This window comes from Heloderma suspectum, chromosome 8 (genome assembly GCF_057233095.1).
Source record: "Heloderma suspectum isolate Gila_16-S chromosome 8, 16-S_ref, whole genome shotgun sequence".
Classification (NCBI taxonomy): Eukaryota; Metazoa; Chordata; class Lepidosauria; order Squamata; family Helodermatidae; genus Heloderma; species Heloderma suspectum.
The window spans coordinates 29,478,060-29,495,621 of record NC_139465.1 but is presented as its reverse complement, the minus strand read 5'-3'; positions in this window follow the sequence as shown (position 1 = coordinate 29,495,621).

Below are 17,562 nucleotides of genomic sequence, written 5' to 3'. Positions count from 1 at the left end.
AGCCACTGCCGCCAGGAAGATTCACCAAAGGTAAGTCCCATCCCGGGGGGAGCGGGGGGGCAGACCGTTTCTCCACCAATTTCGGGAATGCCAGCACATTCGGCCTCCCCGAGATTTGTGGCGAAATTCTCTGACATCCCTACCACAGCATATATTCGTAAATTGTCAAAAACATTAGGGATGGCAGAGAATTCCGCCACAGATTCCAATGATTCCCCCAGAATCTGTGGCAGAGCGGCCTCCTGCCACCCCGCCCCCCTGCGGAATCCCCCCAGGATGGCACTTACCTGGGGCAGATGCAACGGATTCAGCGGCGGCAACGGCAGTTCCGGCGGCTCCGGCAGTGGCAGCTGGTCTCCTGGCCAGCCGCAGCTGGGCTGCTGCCACTGTCATTGCCATCCTTGCAGCCATGATAAGCTACATAAGAATTTACGTAGCCTATCACGGCTAACCCCCCCCCCCAAAAAAAACCCCAGCGTACGCAAATGGTGGCAGCTATGGTGGCCGCCATTTGCATTCCGTATTTTTCACCGATTTATCTTATGTAAATATTTACGTAAGATAGAATGGTGAAAAAAAGGGGAATGCAAATAGCATAGTGGGCGCTATTTGCGTTCCTCTATTTTTCACCATTCTAGCCTACATAAATATTTACATAGATATTTACGTAGCCTATCACGGCCACCATTTGCGTCCGCAGCAGCCCATCCATGACTGGAAATCCAGCTGCGGACGGCCCGGAGCTGGCCGTCGAGGATGCCGGGGGAGGAGGATCGGATCGCCTCCCCCTTGTCGAAGATTCTGGGGGGAGGGACAGAGCGCCTCCCCCCACCACGAAAGATTCCATGAAAAGGTAAGTGAGTTTCGCACATCCCTAAAAAACATACCACATTCACACTTCCCAGTTCAATTTGCACTATTTTCCTAATTTGCCAAAATTTCCTCCATAGATTGAGGTACCCCACTTTAGTCTATGGAGGAAAGTTGCACAAATTAGGAAATTGGCACAAATTGGGGGAAATTCCACAAATTTCCTGTTCAATCACTGCTCAATTTGCACAAATTTCTGGTTTCTAGAGAGCAAGCAGTGATTGCAAATGCAAATGAGCATCAGGCATAAGACAGTGGCAGGTCAATGTTCTTCAACATTGGTCATTCAACCATCTGTTTGAGGGGACAAGGAAGAGGGAGATTATTCTTGCCTACAAATTTGATTTTCAGCTAATATACAACTGTTAAGAGCCCTGATGAATCAAAACTAAGAAGCAATGTCCAAGATAATATATGGTTTATTTTAATTTCTACCTAATACCACAACCATTCCACAGCATTCCCCTGCTCATAAATATTGCATTAGAAGTATCCATTTCACTGCTTCCAGTTGCTTTGATCTACAGCTATAATTTTCCAACAGTGTGAGTCAATTTTATATGGCTGCCTCTTCCTTTAGAAAATGTATTTAATGTTTTCTTTTTTCTTTTTCCCCCTTTGTGTGTGTTTGAACAGCAAACAATGCAGTGAAGATTCACTCTGAACATGAAAAAGAAACATCTGCTACAATCATAGCTCACTACCTATTGGCTATGTTTGTAAAACCAACTCTACCAGAAAGTGCATTTCTCCTTCATGTGACTAAAGTCACCCATCCACCTGAGCACAACCAAGAAGTTTGCCTGGTAGCCCTCCATGACCCCACCCTGTATTTGTAATTCTAATCCTGTACTACTAATGCATCTAGTGTTGAGTTTAGTAAAATGTTGCTTTTATTTAATTGGTAGGCCACCTTATCCCAGAGATTCAACGTTGGGTCATCCATAAAGCCCACTGTTTAATATAACAATGAGGGTGAAGGTCAACCCCTTCTTTAGGGAGTGATTAGAGAGCTTCACGCACAATTAGGGTTTATAGTTGCACCAAGCACTACTCCGTGTGTGTGTGTGTAACATAGTCCCACAATAAAGAACACAGCAAATTGCCCATAAAAGGGGAAGGGAATCCCTTTTATAAACACCCATTGCCCAATTTTAAAGGCTTCCCTTGCACCATACAATATGCACCAGCTCTACAGTATGATTCAGGCCCCGAAAGGAATTGCAAGCTCTTTTTTCAATTGCCAGGCTGAAGGCCTGCCAGTTTGAAATAGGAAATCACTCTGACATCTGAACTTGGGATGGAAGAACTAGTGATTTTTGAGCTTGCTACATTCTCCAAAAATCACTTTGAACCTCATTTCAGCTCACTACCATTTTCAATTCTTTTCTTTTCTTTTTCTGGCTCATTTGAACAGGAAAAATGCACATTTCAAATGGAGAAAGTGTGCATTAGTGTGTGCATTTCCCCCCCCAAAAAAAGTGTGCACTTCCCCCCATCCACCGAAGTGTGAAAATATGTATTTTCCCCAAAAAATGCACATTTCAAAGTGCATTTTTCAAAAGTGTTTTTCAAAAGCAATCACAATGTATGACCTTTTCTCTAAAAAACCCACTACTGCTTGTGTTCGCATTTGGAGTTGAGAATGGAACGGTTCCATGATTTATGAACAGAAACAAAATTCTCATACATCCCTAACCTGAACAAACGATGTTGGAAAATTACCTGGTTGGCATTGGCAAGGTGCCTCTGAGGCCTTAACACAGAGTGATCTCCCATTTCCCAATGGGAGAAGGAAACGTTGTCCGGTGAAGGTCAACCTTCCATACTCATTATTTTAGGGGCCTGGGTTCCTCCTAGTCAAGGCACTCCAGGACTAGCAATGATGTTTTCCTGGGTGGGGTGGATGAAGGAACCTCTGGCTTCTAAGCAGTTGAGTGGGGGAAATGTTTCCCTTTTCAGGTTGTAGAGGCTGGGCATCTCTCTTAATACTGTCAACATTTTAACTGTGAATGTGCCTGTTATATGGACATAATCCTTAATTCTGTTAAAATGAATGCATAGTTTACTGTGATAATGAATGCTTTAGGTGTTGTTGTTGTTGTTGTTGTTGTTGTTATCATCATTGTTATCATTATAACCATTACTACTGCACAGGACAATGCTTCTAAAACCACTAGGTATTATTGTTTTTCCTATGATGGGAAAATAAACTGGTAAAGAGGAACTAAGGATAGGGCACAAATGCTTTGCTATAAGCAAGAGATATGGGGAGCATTCCAAAGGACTTGATTTAAAGTACTTTATTAATTATCATTAATAATTCAAAATATTATATACTCCCCGCTGAGCTATTTGACATGCCAAACAAGCAATTAACACAGAATAAAGTTAAGTGTAATGTAGGGAACTAAACTGATAGCATTAAAAAACATGGCATTCCTTATTGAAATTGGGGAACATGGACATGATATATTACCAACTGCTTTAGCACTTGAAATTGAAGGTGTTATGTCACTTCTTTTAAGACATATATGTACATTGGATCAGAGATGAATTTCTCATAGGGCATTTTTTTCTGAGAAAATGTCTGGGATTTTACATTTTCTCACCCCCACCCCAGCAGTTAATAATAATAAAAAAAAGGCCACTTTGAAGAATGTTCTCAGAATATTATCCGCCATTTATTTTTGTGGTAACCACCATTAGGGATGGTGCAGGAGTCCAAGGAGGGGGTGGAGTTTAATGTCCTCCTCCCTGCCTGGCCACCCCAACCCTGCTTGCTAGGCTTCAGTGGGCTCTTTATGCCTGTATTCCTGAGTCATCGCCCCTTTAAGGCAGCCATGCAACTTCAGATATGCGGAAGTAACCCAGATTGCACACGATTGCAGCCCGACAAGGGGATGGATGGCCTCACAGAGCTTCTTGGGCAGTTGCCAGGCTGTCCCTTAGCTCCCACAGCATGGCTTACATGGGTGGGCAGCAACAGTGGCTTGGCCATCACCCAATTCAGACCACTTGGGGTCCTGTGGATTCCTCTGGAGCATTGCTGTGTCTGCCAGAGTTGGTGAAGTGGCACTCCAGCTTTCCAAAAAATGCCATATGCTAATGGAGGCTGCTATTACCTATCACAGGAAAATTACAGCTGTAAATGGCATATTTTACACCATTTGCGGCCATAAAGCACTTCCTTTTACCTAAACTGCAGCTGTTGTATTTATGTAAAAGTAAGTGTTTTATGGCCACAATTGGAATACAATATGCCATTTACAGCTGCAGTTTTCCTGCATTAGCATATCACACTTTTTTAGAAAGCTGGAGAGCTGCCCTGCAGGAATGCTTCTGGACATGGAGGTGAGTGTGGCTGGTCCACTGCAGACTCTGGAGGTTGTATTCCTTGGAATCCAATCTCATTTGAGTCTGCAACAGATTTCTCCAGCATCCCTATTCACTGCCCCACTGAAATAGGAGCCACCAGCCTCCACTGGCTCTATATCACAGGGATGTACGAAATTGGCCTTACCTGGCTCCGCTGGGTTCCGCTGGGGAGGGGGAGGTGCTCCATCCCTCCCCCCGGAATCCTGGCTGGCCGGCCGGCTCCGCTCCATGGGGATTCCGCGGAGCCATCGGCCAGCTCCGCCAGCAGCCCGACATCCGGCTGCTGGCTAGCAGGGACACAAATGGCGGTGGCCGTAGCCACCACCGTTTGTGTCCCTGTAGTCAGTCATGATAGGCTACATAAATCTTTACGTAGCCTATCATGTCTGACTTTAAAAAACACACACGTGCGTACACAAATGGCGGCAGCTACGTACGTACGCAAATGGCGGCGGCTATTTGCGTTCCCCCTTATTTTCGCCATCTTAGTCTACGTAAATATTTACGTAGACTAAGATGGGCCAAAATAAGGAATGCAAATGGCGGCAGCTGTAGCCGCCGCCATTTGCGTACGCACATGTTTTTTTTTTAAAGTCAGACGTGATAGGCTACATAAAGATTTACGTAGCCTATCACATCATTTTTTTTTTAACCTAGCCATGATAGGCTTAGGGATGGATGAAAGGGACTTACCATGTCCCGCAGCTTGCTTCGTGGTGGGGGGGAGGCACTTCGGTTCTCCCCCCGAAGTTCAGGCGAGGGTGGGGAGGTGCCCCGCCTCGCCCAGCCAAAATTCAGGCTGTGGGGGAGGCGCCCCATCCCTCGCCACTGAAATTCAGGCCGGGGAGGAGCGCCCCGTCTACCTGGCTGCGAAAAGAAAAAGTAAAGTAAAGTAAAAAACAAAACAAAACACCCGTGATAGGCTACGTAACGATTTGCGTAGCCTATCACGGCTAGATTTTCAAAGTCAGACGTGATAGGCTATGTAAATCGTTACGTAGCCTATCACGGGTGACTTTGAAAAAAAAACGCGTACGCAAATGGCGGCGCCCATGGGGCGCCGCCATTTGCATTCCTTAGTTTGGCACGTCTAGTCTACGTAAAGATTTATGTAGACAACGGCGAAAATAAGGGAACGCTATTTGCATTGCCCTTATTTTCGCCGTAGTCTATGTAAATCTTTACATAGACTAGACGTGCCAAACTAAGGAACGCAAATGGTGGCGCCCCATGGGCGCCGCCATTTGCGTATGCGCTTTTTTTTTTCAAAGTCACCCATGATAGGCTACGTGACGATTTACGTAGCCTATCACGGCTGACTTTGGAAATCTAGCCGTGATAAGCTACGTAAATCGTTACGTAGCCTATCACAGGTATGTGTTGTTGTTTTTTTTACTTTCCTTTTTTATTTTGCAATGGCGGCGGCAGCAGCCGGTCAGAAGACTGGCCGCCACCACCGCCCCCACCGAAACGCCGCCGAAACACCGCCGGGACCCACCGCCAAGAGGGACATTCGCACGGGGTAAGTCCCATCCCGGGGGGGGGGCAGGGGGCTGGCGGAGAATTTCACCACCAATTTCGGGGGGCCTAATGCGTTGGCATTTGGTCTCCTGGAGATTCGTGGAGAAATTCTCCGCCATCCCTAGATAGGCTACATAAATCTTTACATAGCCTGTCATGTATTTTTTTTTTTAACACTGGAAATGGCGGCGGCTGTAGCCGGTCAGAAGACCAGCCGCCGCTGCCACTGGAGCTGCCACTGGAGCCACCGCCGCCTCCACCCGGAAGATCCTCCCAAGGTAAGTCTCGTCCCGGGGGGGGATCCGCGGGGAGCGGGGGGGCAGGCCGTTCCGCCACGGAGTTCAGGGGGCCGAATGCACTGGCATTCGGCCTCACCTAGATCCGTGGAGGAATTCTCTGTCATCCCTACTATATCATGTTGGGAGAAAGGGAAGAAGCATAGATTTCAAAACTCCCCTGCTTTTGAAATTCAACGTCATGATTACTCCAAACTATTCTGAAGCAACAGTGTGGTAAAGCCTACATTATTCCTACATTAAATGAGTTTGGGATTAGGCTTTGTTTTTGCTTACTTGTTTCTTGTTATTTTGTTATTTGGTGGGATTTTGTTTTTGTTTGGTTTTTGTGCTGCTAATGATACTACTCGGTATGTAACTGAACTGAAGGTTTTCTAAAATGCACTGCAGTCATACAACATACATGCACTTTTCCTGCTTATTTGTTAAGCATCTTAAAAGAAACCTACATGTGCTGTCTCTTACAGTTATTAAACCCATCAACCTGTATTACACAACCGTTCTTTGAAGTACTCTGGGTTCTGTATGTCAAATTGTGTCAGATCATCATCCATTGCAAATACAATGCACACTTTTCATACATCACAAGGATGAAAGATGGCGTTTAATCTTAACAGCAGTTGCAAAGTGTGGGGATGGAATGTAACATCTAAATAACACACACAAACAAGATTTGAGTGGCAATCCTGTGCACACTTAGAGCTCAGCAGCCTCAGAAGATTTTTGGCCACTGAAAAGAAATGCTGATATATATACTGATATCTGGGCAATATGCACATGGCTGTATATTTCACTTTGTTTCACTCTCTGTTTTTCACATATGTTCATGACTGGTTCACCTCTAAATTTAAATATTTGCTGGGAAAACAACCTAAACATGGAGTCTCCAACATGGTGTTTGTGGGTACCAATATGCCTGCAGAGAGATTTCTTGGCACACACCAGGCTCCCTGTCCCTTCAGGACAGATAAAAAAGAATACTTCTTCATACAGCATATATTTAACCTATGGAATTCACTACCACAAGATGTAGTGATGGCCATCAATTTGGATGGCTTTAAAATGGGGTTAAAAAAAATCATGGAGGAGAAAGCTATCAACAGCTACTAGTCCTGATGGCTATATGCTACCTCCAGCATCTGAGGCAGTATGCCTATGTACACCAGTTGCTGAGGAATATGGGCAGGAGGGTGCTGTTGAACTCACATCCTGCTTGTGGGTTTCCCATAGGTAGGGATGTGCAAATCTACCACTCTCCGGGTTCTCTGGGCACCTGCCCAGCCCCTGCTCGCCAGTCCTTGACTGTGCCCTCCCACGCTCAGAGAGCGGCCCACACTCACCCTGGTGGCCTTGTCTAGATCCATACTTGCCATATTTTGAAAAATATAATGGCAGTCACAACAATGTACATATTTGCAAATGGAAAAAAATGTGCATTTTTGCGAATGCACATATTTCTGAATGCACAAAATGCACATTTTTGCAAAAAACGTGCATTTCTGCACATATGCAAATATGCACATTCACAACAATGCACATTTCACATGCAGAAATATGCACATTCATGAAAATGTGCATTTTCACATGCACACAAATATGTGCATTTATGCAATCACCATTTTATTTTTTTTAAAAAAATGGTGACCAGGGAGCTCAACAAGGCAGCCAGTGTGAGTGTGGACCGCTCGCTGAATGTGGGCAGGCAGGGAGCGGGGGCAGGGGCTTGGTAAGCAGGAAGGGGTGTTCTTCCAGATGCTTGGATGGAATCGGATGGCCGCACCATCCCTACCCATGGGCAGCTGGTTGGCCACTGTGTGAACAGAATGCTAGACTAAATAGACCCTTGATCTGATTAAGGATGGCTCTTATGTTTTTATGTTCTTATTTTTTATTATATTTCTTAAGATAATAACAATAAAAAAAACCCACCAACCTGAAAGGCTGGTGTGCTACAAACTGAGGTACTGTCCTCCAGCACCACCCTTATTTGGGTTGAAAAGTATGTGGGTTTTTTTTCTCTTTGTTTTGGAGCTCAGACTGTACCTCTGCTTTGTACTTGGGTTCATGGGCAAGTTACTTTTCTTTAAATCTCACCAGTTTGCCCTCTAGTAGGGATGGCAGAGAATTCCGCCATGGATCTTGGTGAGGCTGAATGCACTGGCAAAATCTGTGGAGGAATGGCCTGCCACCCCCCCCCCCGCCACCCCACGGATCCCCCTGGGGACGAGACTTACCTGGGGTGGATCTTCCGGGCGGCGGAGGCTGCGGCGGAGGCGGCAGGGGCTGGTCTTCCGACCGGCTGCTGCCACCACCATTTGCAGTCTTGTCGCTTTGTTTTTTGTTTTTTTTAACAAGACGTGATAGGCTACATAAAGACTTACGTAGCCTATCATGTCTGGTTTAAAGAACAAACAAACGCGTACAAAAATTCCTTATTTTTGTCCATCTTAGTCTACGTAAATATTTACATAGACTAAGACGGCGAAAATAAGGGGAACACAAATAGCGTAGCGGACACTATTTGCGTTCCCCCTTATTTTCGCCGTCTTAGTCTATGTAACTATTTACATAGACTAAGATGGCCAAAAGTAAGGAACGCAAATGGCAGTGGCTGTAGCCGCCGCCATTTGCATATGCACGTTTGTTTATTTTTTAAGCCAGACATGATAGGCTACGTAAGTCTTTACGTAGCCTTTCACGGCTGACTACAGGGACGCAAACGGCAGCGGCTATGGATGCCGCCATTTGCATCCCTGCTAGCCAGAGGCTGGATGTCCAGCTGCTGGCGGAGCCGGCCGGCAGCTCCGCGGAATCCCCAAGGAGTGGAGCCAGCCGGCCAGGATTCCGGGGGGTGGGATGGAGCACCTCTCCCCTCCAGCGGAACCTGGCAGAGCCAGGTAAGGGGATTTTCGTATATCCCTACCCTCTAGGCAGTGTTTTGTTTGTTTTGTGACCAGCCATGTTCACCATGGCAGCCATTTTATGAATGGAAACCCCTGCCCCATATCAGCCATTTTGTTAGAGTTCCCAGAACACTCACTGCCAAAATTCCAAACGTGACCCCCTGCCCAAAAAGGTTGGGGATCCCTGGGCTAAACTGCAGGAAGCAGAGGGCAGGTGGCATCAGCAGAGCTGATCAGCATACCATTAAAACTGGGCAGCAAAGCATCATCACCACGTACATTTCCAACAGTGCCCTAGAGTCCCATTACATAATTGCTTCGGGGTACTGTGGGAAGTTGAAATGACAACCACCAGTGCCCCAGAGCAATGTTATATCAGTGTTCCTCTGGGGCATTATAGGAAATTGGAATAGTGGCTCCAAGTTTCCTGGCTCTCATAGGAAATGGGTGGCCCAGAGCAGGCATTAATGGTGGGACTAATTGAGGGACTGGAGCCCCAGCAGTTCCGTGAGTATGCCAGGAACAGATTCTGCCCTTGTGCAGATGCCCTGTGGGACTGGGGGGGGGGCATGGTTCAGTGGTAGAGCCCCTGCTTTGCATGCAGAAGGTCCCAGGTTCAATCCCCAGCATCTCCAGTGGGGCTGGAAAAAGTCCTGCTTAAAACCCTGGAGAGATGCTGCCAGTCAGTGTTGTCGACAACACTGAGCTAGATGGAAGAATGGTCTGACTTGGTATAAAGCAGCTTCCCATGTTCCTATGTGCCAGCTGACCAACTGACAGGTATGGATGTCAGAGGAATTTATTTACTTATTTATTGCATTTATACCCTGCCTTTTTTCCTCTTCCAAGGAACCCAAGGCGGCTTACATTATCCTCCTCCTCTCCCTTTTATCCTCACAACAACAACCCTGTGAGATGGGTTGGGCTGAGAGTGTGTGACTGGCCCAGAGTCACCCAGTGAGCTTCCATGGCTGAGTAGGGACTAGAACCTGGATCTCCCAGCTCCTAGTCCAACACTCTTGCCACTACACCACACTGGCTCTCCTGAATCCATCCAGGGGGTGGAGTTCACCAAGCTTTCACCAGCTTGGCCACCCGGACTTCATCTCACTTCCCCATGAGCTAGCCCAACCCGATCTGCATCAAGCCAGGTCAATATGACAATGGAACTCATTACCTAGGGAGGTAGTGGGCTCTCCCACACTGGAGGCATTCAAGATGAGGCTGGACAGCCATCTGTCAGAGATGATCTCACTTGGATTCCTGCACTGAGCAGGGGGTTGGACTCGATGGCCTTGTAGGCCCCTTCCAACCTTACTATTCTATGATTCTATTATTCTAAGTCGGGTCAGCTCATGGATTTTCCAGGTTGTTGTTCTTGTTTCTCCTCAACAGAAAGTTGTGCAAATTTGGAGTGTAATTTGCTTAATTTCCACAAATTCCAGGCAGCATTTGCATGGATTAAGCAAATTACAGCCATAATTTCAGCAAATTATGCAAATTGTGGCTGCAATTTGTACAACTTTCAATTGATAAGAAAACACACACATATGCGCAATAACCTCCCAGATTTCAGGAAAAGCCCATGGCTTGGCTTGGGGATGCAAGCCAAGCTGGGTGGGCAGCGGGGATCTGTCGGGCCCCAAAAGGGCTAGATTTTCCAGCAACGGACGTCCCTACTGACTGAGAGGCTGGGGAGACTCACAGTGAATGGTTGTTAACCAATTGTAGGACAAGAATGTTTTCCAAGCTTATCTTTAACCAAAACAACAAACCACTTTTTGATTGTTAACTCAGTACAGGAGACATTATTGCAGAGATAGCAAACAGCAGGCATAATAAAGAATTCCATCAATGTGTAACCTACTGGTCAGGCACTGATCCTTTGTATGGCAATAAGGCTATTACAAATATGCCCCCCCTTATCTGTGCAGTGTTGGAGGGTATGTGTTTTATCAGGGGGCAGGTATTTGCCTAGCTGATACTCTTCTGGGCCAATGAGGACCATGGGGGCATATAAAATTGTCCACCCACCCCAGAGGGTGAAAGATAATATCCATCTACTTTATTATACCCTGTAAAGTAGTCAAATTTCACACAAAATTCTTATTGCTGTTTACCAGAAGAGTTGTAGTTGACCTTTCTTTGTCTTTTTTCTCTGTTCTTATGTGTGTAGTCACATAACATTCCCAGTGGGCTGAAATTACAAAGAACAACCACTTCCAAAATGGTTTGCTATTTCTTAACTGCTTTCACAGAGGGAACCAAACGTTACTGTTAAACACAATCAAACTGTACCATAGTTTGGATACACACACAGAGAGAGAGACAGAGAGAGAGAGACAGAGACAGAGAGAGAGAGAGTTCCATTACTTACTAAATGCAACACCTCTTCTCATACTAAATACAAAGTTTGGGAGTGTATTAAGCAATTAGGCAGTGTGTAGTAAGAAAAATCCTTTTACTTCTAAACTGGAAGTTTAACAAAGTGCTAGCAGGAAACAAACCTTTTTAGTAGCAAAACAAACCCTTTATTCCTATTGCAGGCAGCCTCTAATTTCACCTGCTGAGGGAGTGAATGTTTGCCACCCACGAGTAACACTTACCTGCTTTTGTCAATGTTTTGCACTGTTATTGGTTCATAATTGGAAATAAGAGTCGATGCATAGCATTCCTGTAGTATTTCGAAGGGCTTGACTCAATGGCACACTTACAGGCACACTTCTTTTAAGCTCCGCTTGTTCTTAGGTAAAATGACAAATCATTAAAAGCCAATAAAAAATGAAAGGGAAAACAGGTATAACTGTCACATGCTTCCTTATTGTGTGGGAACCAAGCTGGTCCAGTAGTTAATCTGGAACATGGTGCAGAACCCCTGGCCAGTTGGCTGAATCTGGCCAGTTGGCTGAATCCGAGTTGCCCAGACTCACCGCCATCCCGTTCGGTGAGCACCTGCCATTTTCCCACCATTGTTGTGTGCGCAAAAAGGACATTAAAAAGTGCATATTTAAATATGCAGAGTTTGGGCCCCTGGAAAGCTTAATATACACAATATTAGAGGTATCATGACTCTAATATCGTGCACATTAAGCTTTCCCGGGCCCCAAACTGTGCATATTTAAATGTGCACATATTTTAACTTCCTTTTTGCACACACAACAGAGGTGGGGAAATGGCGGGTGCTCACCAAATGGGAATGCGATGAGTCCCGGAGGCCACAAGCGGGGCGCGAGCAAGGACAGCATCTCAGCGGGTGCAGTCTGGAGTTTGCGGGAGGGGGGCGACGGACTCCCAGACCCAGTCAGGTGCCCGCAACATCCCTAGTTCTGACTGAAACCTAAGGTGGATTCACCACCCCACTGACATCAGAGTCACCAGGCTCCACTGATATTCCCTCTTGACTGTTGGCAGTGAGGGGGTCAGGTGGATAAGCTCCCCTTTACCCTAAAGGGGTGCCAAGTAGGGATGCTGGAAAAATTCGAGATGGAAAAATGAGCTCAGATTTCTAAGAATCCAACCTGCAGAATCAGCTGGGAGGGGACCCCCTCAGGCCACGTGGCATCCGTGGACTTTTGATTATTTTTTTTAAAAAAACTTCCCTGGAATTTATGCATATTTATCCGTAGGCAGCTACAGATGTTTCTGCTAAGGACAACTTGAATGGAATGGGGGACAATAAGCTAAATATCACGTACTAAGGTAAACTACTTAAATTGTTGTGAAACCTCTTACGTAATTATTTGCGTATTTTTCTGCATGACCAAAAAAAAATCCACATCCATCTGTGAGTGGATGACAGAACAAAAAGGCTCCTGACAATCTGTGAAACACAGATTGAGCAGATTTTACACTGTCCATCCATCCCTAGTGCCAGGGTGCTCACTAAGGTAGCCTCAGCTTCCGACCCGCCCAGCCTGCACTGCATCTTCTTGGTGTGCCTGAAAAGTTTCCAGTTACCCACAATGGCATAGGTCCCCATCCATCACAATAGCACAAAGGAGATGAAAACAGATGCCATCTAACAGCCGATTGAGGTTTTTTTTTAAAAAAAAAACACATCAAATTCCACTCAACCACATAAATGTGTGTCTAGCTAATCCTATGCTGTGTAAAACCAAGGGAAGGATGCATGGATTACTGCTTGGAGAAATGCACTAGAGAGTTCAGAGGGTGGGGGATCAGCCTTTTATACTCACTGTTCTGGATGGCTCCAGTTGGTTCACTTCTCCCACTCTGGCCTGGGAAGCTTTTCCCATGGTGATTTTCTCTTCCCATCCTTATGAGGGGGTGGGGAGCAAATTCATTACATCCCCTGATACATGGTTGTATATGGCACCATTCTCTCCACCCCCAAACTTTTATTTTTGTTTTTCAATCGTGCTCAAGCTAAGCTACTGAGAAAATCACACAAATCATGCTTGTTCCCATTTTCTGGCTAGGAGAGGGGGGGAATGGATAATTGCTTGAGGGGTAGACAACAGGGGTATAAAGATGAGTGGGCTGGTGTGGGAGAGATAAGCTTTCTTTTAATTTCATTGAACTATTTCCAGTATTGCTTTGCAAACACAACCTGTAGTGTCCTAAACTGAATGACACATCTATTTCTATTCTCTGTGGGTCTGGTCTGGAATCACTGGCTAGGAGATATATTGCCAGAAAAGAATACCAGCTTTCTAGAAATGCAGGTGTCTTTGCTAACTAATAATGAGGCTATTAAAAAATATCCCAAAACAACAACAAAACCTGTTCTGAAAATTACCACCTTGATTCATAAGGGAAAGATGTATTGGAAAGAAAATTAGTGGTTTGTGGTAAATTTCAAATGATCTCAAACAGGAGAAATAGTTTAGTAAATTATTCCATGGAACAAGAATGAAAAGAAATAAAGGCTGTATTTCACCCAAAGCAAAGGAACAAAAAAATGTGTGATCAGTCTTTAACTTTATGAAAGCATGCAAAGACTCATGGTATTATTAACAAAGTTTTGCCTTATTATTAACAATGTTTCGCCTTTAGGGTAAAATAACTTTGGGAACACCATGTCCTACTGTGAAATGGGAACAGATGAGGAGATTCTTCAAATACAAGATAGGCAGCCCAGCCCTAAACAAGACAATTATTAGGAAATCCATAGTGTGTTTCTAAGGTCAGAGGAGAAACCTTCTTTACCGCACATACTGAGACATCCTTGGGCATGTTGTTTTTCTACTCATGTGTAAGCCTTCTGAGTTCTATGCATATGATTAGGAATGTTGTGATTGCAAATCCACCCCCACCTTGCAAGGAGGTACCACTAGTTTTATCACAGAATAATAGTAGGGTAACATCTTAGAAATGTCCTTAAAAATGGACATTCTAATGGTCCTTAGAAATGTATCACATCTACAGTTGCTTTTCAGTTGCTCTCCTTAAAATTCTTCCTACATTTCTTTCAAACAGAAACCTCACAATTCACCCGACATTTCACTTTAAGCAAACTCTGTGGCAACTTACTGAGGTGTAGAATCACTCTAAGAATTTTGTTTTTTTCCTAGTGTTATTAAGACTTATTTCTTGCCTGGAAATTCATTTGATGCTTTTCCAAAGGATGAATCACCAAATCCATCTTATATTTCTCTACAGGCAAAACTCAATAGCCCTGTGCAGGCAATATGCCTGAACAGGGTACATAAACAAGGTACAGAGGGCCATGAGCATTGATTTCAATGTCCCTGTGTGAGCCAGCCACACTGCCTCATTTTTTTTTACTCCCCAGCATTGAAATGGTAGGTCTGGAGTGGGCTTCTACTCAGATTTGTTTGGACACAATTAGGTAACACAGGTCCTCAGTTGTCCACAGAGTTCTCATGTTCAAGTGAATGAAAGTCGACACCCCCTTTCAGACTTTGAGCTCTCCTACACCAGGCTGTTAACCACTTATCTACTTTCAGTTTCATCGCAGAATTGAGATCCAAGCTCTACACAAAGAGTTTTTCCTTTCCTACATGTCCACTGCATAACCTCTAGGCGACACTGTGCTATAGTGTAATAGTGCAAACACCCAAGTTGGAAACTACCTTTTCTTTCCTGTTCAGACATAATACTCCATTTTGCCAGCTCTAAAACCTCCTCTGGGAAAGTGGTCTTGAGAAACAGAAGCAAACCTGGAGGATTACGACATTGTCTAAAGAACCCATAAACAACCATGAGTAAGGAATCAAAAGTGCACAATAAATGTCTCATAAGAACATAAGAAGAACTAGACACAAGCAGGGCATGAGTGCAACAGCATCCTCCTGCCCATGTTCCCCAGCAACTGGTGTACATAGGCTCACTGGTACTGGAGGAAGCACAGGACTAGTAGCCACTGATATCCTTCTCCTCCAGGAATCCCGGGAAGCCTTTCTGGCTGGCTCTGCTCCACAGCAACTCTGCGGAGCCGCCGGCTGGGCCCATCCACAGCTGGACGTCCGGTCGCTGCCATGCAAATGGCGTCCCGCGTAGCAGACACCATTTGCGTCCATGCCCTTGGCCGTAATAGGCTATGTAAATATTTACGTAGCCAATCATGAAAAGAGTAGGAACGCAAATGGCGTCTACTGTGGACGCCTCTTGCGGAGTGGATGGCTGCGGATGGCAGCGGATGGACACGGACCGGCCAGTGCCAGGCAGCGTCTGTCCCTACCAGACTTCGTGGGGTGGTGGGGGGTAGCAGTCACTGGAGTCCATGGCGGATTTCTCCACCATCCCTATGCCTGAACAGGGCTAATACCAATTTAGTCATGATTGGATTCCTCTTAAGAGAGGTCACTAGTCTTATCAAATCTTTTTTGTTACTTTGTTTTTGCTTCTCCCAAAGTTCCCTGACACTCTAAATTGACCTCAAAAGTAGGGATGTACGAAAGTCCCTTACCTGATCCCAAAGCTTGATTCGTGGGGGGGGGGAGGCACTCCATCCCTCCCCCTAAAATTCTGGCCGGGGGGAGGCGCCCCGTCCCTCCCCGCTGAAATTCTGGCCGAGGGGGAGGCGCCCCATCCCTCCGGCCGCAAATCCTCCTGTCCTGCTGGGACGCAAATGGTGACGGCCATAGCCACCGCTGTTTGCATCCCTGCAGTCAGCCGTGATAGGCTACGTAAATGTTTACATAGCCAATCACGGCTGAGTGGAAAAAAGAAAACACCCACGCGTATGCAAATGGCGGCACCCATGGGCGCCGCCATTTGCGTTCCTTATTTTGGCACGTGTAGTCTACGTAAACATTTACGTAGACTACGGCGAAAATAAGGGGAATGCTACTACACGTGCCAAAATAAGGAACGCAAATGGCGGCGCCCATGGGCGCCGCCATTTGTGTACGCGCGGGTTTTTTTCCCTCACATTTACGTAGCCTATCACAGTGTTTTTTAAAAATCTAGCTGTGATAGGCTTTGTAAATCTTTACGTAGCCTATCACGTTGTTTTTTTTTTTAACTTGGAAATGGCGGCGGCGGCAGCCAGTCGGAAGACTGGCTGCCGCAGCTGCCACCACCGAACCGCCGCCGAACCGCTGCCAGAGCCACCACCGCCAGGGACATTCGCACAAGGTAAGTCCCATCCCGGGGGGGCCGACCGTTTCTCCACCAATTTCGGGGGGCCGAATGCACTGGCATTCGGCCTCCCCAAGATTCGTGGAGAAATTCTCTGACATCCCTACTCAAAAGTTCATTTTTAAGGGGTGGGGAGAGTCAGTGGAAACACTAGAGACTTGGCTCTTTCACATGTACATGTGAGGTAGAATTTATGCTTCAGCTGGCTTGACAACTAATTTGAGAAGCATAAATCAGGCATGATTAGCTGGAGAAAGCCTCCATGGCACACAAACCACACACCCCTGATGTCTTCCTTGATTCTATTTGAAGAACAAATGTTTCTCTATCCTTTCAATTTTTCAAGTGGATACATTGGGCAGGATAGTAAATCAACATTTGTGATCTAGCTCAGAAAATGGGAATCTTTGACAATGCAGCAACATGCCAACTGAATTACCGCCCCTTCAAAATTCATTTCTACTTGAATGAATGACTGTGTAATACTGCACTGCACACATTTTGTGCATGCCCCTGAAGTGTGGCAACTGAGTGTGTCATCTGTCTCATAAGACAACAGGGAGGGAAATGTGTTACCTCTGTACAGATTAGGCAGTGATAAAGACAACGGTGTCACTCTACCGTTGCTAATAAAAGTGTGCAGACTATACATCTAGTTTGAACAGTAGGTGATGGCAGAGCAGTGGGAGAAATTTTGGTGTCAGTGTGCTTTAAGCTGATATAAAATGCTTCCCCCTTCTTAACCCACCTTCTAAATGTTTAGTATCTCCTGCCATTCTTCATTCACATTTCTTTCCTTCCTTATATGTTATTTGCTCTGATTGTTTCTATATAGCATTAGGTTCTAGTGTTTATTAATTTGAAAGGATAGGCAGCTTTCAACATTGTTTATTCTCCAACTGTATCACCTCAGGCTATGCTCTTTTCAAATTTCAAGCTAAGTCAAATTGGACTACAACTGCACTTGGATGAAAAATTTCTCTGGGATTTTATGTTTTTAAAAAACTGTTCATGAAATTCTTAGTTAA